General features: G+C 43.6%; 1 protein-coding gene across 5 annotated transcripts in view; it reads right to left on the bottom strand.

The window, feature by feature from the left end:
• Positions 1 to 2566, bottom strand: part of MGAT3 (beta-1,4-mannosyl-glycoprotein 4-beta-N-acetylglucosaminyltransferase) — a 69194-nt gene extending 66628 nt beyond the window's left edge. For 3 of the 5 annotated variants that reach the window (XM_085885115.1, XM_085885114.1, XM_085885119.1), the window contains exon 1: positions 1 to 440. This exon is cut by the window's left edge. The gene's annotated coding sequence lies outside the window, so the exon portion shown is untranslated. Of the gene's footprint in view, positions 441 to 2427 lie in introns of those variants that run through there. The other 2 variants (XM_085885118.1, XM_085885117.1) reach the window with 2 other exon arrangements.
• Positions 2567 to 5039: the final 2473 nt, after the last annotated feature.

The following is a 5039-nucleotide window of genomic DNA, read 5'->3' as shown; positions in this document are numbered from 1 at the left end:
TTAGGAATAGATTCCCCAAACTTCTGGACATCGATGGTCAAGTTGCTTGATGGTTGCTTGAGCTGAGATGTATCCAGCTTGGAGGACAACCCACTTTATGTGCTATTGAAGGGCAGTTTGAGTCGGGGTGATGTTCTCCAATGAAGGCGTGCTCTTTGAGAACAGCACCTGTCGTGATTGAATTCACTTCACCACAAGAACACGTACGATCGTAAATCAGAACAAACCGTTCAAGCTCTCTGAAATCTTCATCTGTGATATCTGCTGGCATTGATGACAGGCGTTGGAATACACGTATTATTACTTGGTATGCCTGTCAGGTTTCGTACGCAGTCTTCTTGCCCTGTCCACGAAATGAAAACAAACAGCATCACACCCCATTACTGCAAGGAACAAGGAGCCGATACTTCAGGCTCCCTGCCTTTTGGGTGGTATGAGGAATAGATCTGTGTCATATGAAAGCTAAATGTTGAACGGTGTTTGAAATATCGCACGTACACAATCCAAGTTGCCAAGATGGTTGTCATGGCATCATAATTCAGTCAAACATAGTTGTGATTTCACAAAGTTGAGATAATGTCATAATGAATCCAATATCTGCAATATGAAACAAAATGTTCAAGGTTTTTTTTTTATATCATGTACACAATCCAAGTTACCAAGATGGTTGTTTCGCCAACGCAGCCGTGATCTAATAAGTTTGAGATAATGTCATGAGGAATAGATATCTGCAATATGAAACTAAATGTTCAAGGTTTAAAAAAAAAAAAAAAATAGATATCATGTACACAATCCAGGTTACCAAGATGGTTGTTTAGCCAACGCAGCAGTGATCTAATCAAGTTGAGATAATGTCATGAGGAATAGATATTTGCAATATTAAAGCTGATTGGTCACGATTTTTGAAATATCACGGACACAAAAGTGCATGGGAAGATGATCGGTCGGTCAGAGCTCATTTTAATGTCCCCTTCTCTGACATTGTAGGAGGGGCAAGGAATGAAGCTGAATCCAGTTCACCCAGTTTGTCAAGGATCGACTGAGATTCATTTTGGCACTCAACTTTCTGTTCCACATCAGTTGCCAGGTATTTCAACGCTTCAAATGTGGGAGTGTAACCTTTGGGAAGGGCTGCCCGTACTTGCCAGCACCAAGTCGATACAGAGAGACCCGTAAGGACACCACACCATTCACGTGAAATTGTACAACTTTTGTACAATATTGACGAATCTGAAGACTACTGGGCTGCATTCGGTGGTACTTTTCCTTACAAAGTTGAGTGAGTGAGCTGTACATGGTAGAAACGTTGCATATAGGCATTCCTCCCTGATGAGAGTTTGGCCACCAATGTCTTTTGAGGGGGGAAGGGATTTATTTAGGAGTACGAGGTGTACACTCGTAATTATGTAGTTTATTGTGCAGGCATCATTTTATACCATAAACAGTAGTTCAAGGATCATTTTATACCATAAACAGTAGTTCAAGGATCATTTTATACCATAAACAGTAGTTCAAGGATCATTTTATACCATAAACAGTAGTTCAAGGATCATTTTATACCATAAACAGTAGTTCAAGGATCATTTTATACCATAAACAGTAGTTCAAGGATCATTTTATACCATAAACAGTAGTTCAAGGATCATTTTATACCATAAACAGTAGTTCAAGGATCATTTTATACCATAAACAGTAGTTCAAGGATCATTTTATACCATAAACAGTAGTTCAAGGATCATTTTATACCATAAACAGTAGTTCAAGGATCATTTTATACCCAAAGTATCGCGAAGAACTCTTCTTGCTGGTGAAGGCCAGTGTTGACGTCCGTCGGCGGACAGGTAGATCCTTGGATTAAATCAATAGGACGTCGATCGAGGTATGTTAAGCGCTGTAGGAAGCAAGGAGAAGCTGACGTTTCCAACATTAACCCTTCATCAGAGCAAGACACAAAACCATTAACCTGCTAATTTGCTCTGATGAAGGATTAATGCATGAAACGTCAGTTTCTCCTTGCTTCCTATGGTGGTTGGCGTACTTCTATCAACGCCATATTGATTTCATGCATGATTTTCGACCTCACAGCATGGGAGCTGAAGCTGTGTGAAGAGGAATTTGATCCAACATAAGACCCATGTTCTTTTATTACCCACACAGCTCCCATTCGTTCCTCGAAAGGATCACTATAAAGGCTTGTTGGCTATGTCATTGATGATCTAACGATGCTATGATTCTCGTAGTCTGAAAATTTTGGAAAGGGGATGGGCTTGGAATAGTGGGGAATTAAAGGCAACCAGGCAGAGTCAGGTGGAAATTGATACTCAAAAGGTGGCTGGCTGATCGTCAGAGATCGGTGTGACAAAGAGGTTAGTGTTGGAGAGCAGAGAGCGCTTCGAACTGTGCGAGAGTGACAAGAGTGCAGCTCACCTGTCTGGGATGGTGCCCCTTGTGCCTAGATCCAGGTGCCTCTGTCGAATCACCACTCACTGCAGCTGCTTGAATGATCGAACATATTAGAGCGTTCCCAGAATGTACAAGCTTGGGATGGTTTTCTGACCTTGCAATGTTTGTTATCATCTGACTCGCATTACAAGCATCACCTCTGGCATCGTTCAGATGGGGGCAAATGCCACACTCACGAGAAGCATCACCTTGCTGCCACCATAAATCATTTTTTCCTCTCCTTCCACCATTGAACAGCATTGTAGTATGGTTAGTGCTCCAAGTGCAAGTTGGGCCTCCAAATCCCACAGTTATTACCTCCACCACCGAAGGTGAGCGGAGGTTATGTTTTCACCCCTGTCTGTCTGTTTGTTTGTCTGTGAAAAGGATATCTCAAAGAGTTGTGGGTGGATTCGGATGAAATTTGGTGAACAGGTTGGGTGTGGTAAGGACAAATTGATTCGATTTTAGTGAAGATCCCGATCTGGTTACTATAATTTTTTTAAGTGATTCTTCACGATTGAGAGATAGGGCCAAAAACTATATATAGCATGATATTTCAAAAAGTTGTTGACAGATTCGGAAGAAACATGATGGACAGGTTGGGTGTTTAACGAGGAAGAATTGATTCAATTTTGGTGAAGATCTGGATCCAGATGCGAGAATTTAAGTGATTCTTCACTATTGAGAGAGGGCCAAAAACGATATATAGCACGATATCTCAAAAAGTTGCGGACGAGTTGGTTAGGTGACAGGAACAAGCCGATTAGATTTTGGTTCAGGTCCGGATACAGATCCGGTCTTTCAGTGGGATACAAAACGTAAACTGTTCATCCTGTTGGAGATATGCATTCTACCGAGTGCCGTTCTAGTTCAAATTATGAAGTATCTCATTGCTCAGAGGTCCAACAATACTGTGCCCCCTTCGGGAGGCATGGCTTAGCCTTCCATCACCCCACAGACCATCACAACACCTGCACAAGTGACAATGCATTTCCCTTGCTCCTTCGTCCTCCAAAACTTCCATTTTGACCCCATCCGCACCAAGTATCCTACACTTCATCGAACTTCACTCGTTTTGTCTCCAAAGGCATTCCCAATATTATTGCTTTGCTGCATTTTTTTTTATCACCATCATCATAAAACCTATAATAAACACTCCCCCCCCCTTTTTTTGCCAACTAGCTACCGAATTAAGGCTTCACTTAGACAAGTGGTACTATCCATCAAAGCCTTGTGTTGGCTTAACGGTTAAGGTGGCAGGCTTGAGATCTTAGGGTATGAGTTTGAACCCTTGTTTTTGATGTTGAAATAACACCAGGTCGGTTGACTCAGCCCGTCATCCTTCCAAGGTCGGCAAAATGGGTACCAGCTTACTGGTGACAGGAGGCATTGCATCGAGTCACAGCTGTGCCCCCAGAAAATGATGCAGCCAAGCAGCCACATGCTGCACATGAATAATAAAAAAAAATTTTAGTCTCCATCTCCTAAACTGTGACTCCTAAACTTTAAGTTTAAACCTAAACTAAATATCTCCTAAACTTTAAGTCTCCATCTGTTCCCAACTGTTACAGCATTTCTTCTCTCCATTCTCTAAATTCGCCTTGATTCCATCCCTCAAGAAATGTCTTTAATCGCATTTCTGACCTAAAAAAATTTAAAACCCCAGTTTGCGATGAATGTTCGATTTCCATCAACCATTATTTTTTTCCATTATTTTCAGTGTCAACTCACCCCTTTCACCCCTCCTTCTCAAAGCAATCGTCACACTCTTCTCCCTCCAAGCTTCCCTCTCAACTTCTGCAAAAACTCCACCCTCACCTTTCTCCCTCAACTCTCCCCACTTACCCTTCTCCCACCATTCACCCCCCTCATCACCCTTCTCAAAGTTGCCCCCCACATCCCCAAAGCTGCCTTCTTCCCCTGCCCTCTCACCTCCATCTCATCACTCCACCTCCTCAAATCCTCAACTTCCTCTGCCCCCTCTCCTTTCCCCCCTCTCCCCCAGCACCACAGAGCCTTTTCTCCTCCTCATCCGGCCCCCTCCCCGAGCTATTCTGTAATCCCCCGCACTCTTTCAACAACTCTCCTTACCTCCCCCCCTCCTCCCTTGTCCTACCCTCCCCCTCCCCTCCCTCTTCATTAACAGTGTAGACCTCAAATATCTGGGGCCTTCGCTCAAACCTTACAGATCTTTCCATACAGGTTGCCACTGACAAACCAGACACCCAATCTGCCGAACAGAAACTTTCCTCCCTCAAGACGTCAAAATAATCGCAAGCAAATAAAGACTTCATCAAGCACTGATAGAAAAAGAGACAAAGAGCAGATGCTTATCACTACGCCTTACTTAGCAATTATACACGAGGCAAGGGTACCCAGCAGATCATTTGGGGGGGGGGGGGAGAGAAATCCAGTCTCGCTCACCAAATAGAAGTCGTCGTACGTCAAATATAATGTCCTGAAATGTGTGAGCGTGCCTTGTCCGTTGCCAGCGCCCTGCCTTGCCGTGCACCCACTCGCAAACAGGCTTGAACTCCAATCGACGTCACGTCGTCACCCCCAGGAACCAGGGACGCCAAGAATCAGGTACGCCA

Source organism: Eptatretus burgeri, chromosome 6 (genome assembly GCF_056783735.1).
Source record: "Eptatretus burgeri isolate ZD-2024b chromosome 6, Ebu_testis_v1, whole genome shotgun sequence".
In the NCBI taxonomy this organism is placed as follows: Eukaryota; Metazoa; Chordata; class Myxini; order Myxiniformes; family Myxinidae; genus Eptatretus; species Eptatretus burgeri.
The sequence above is the reverse complement of the archived record's forward strand: the minus strand, read 5'-3'. Positions and strand labels throughout refer to the sequence as shown.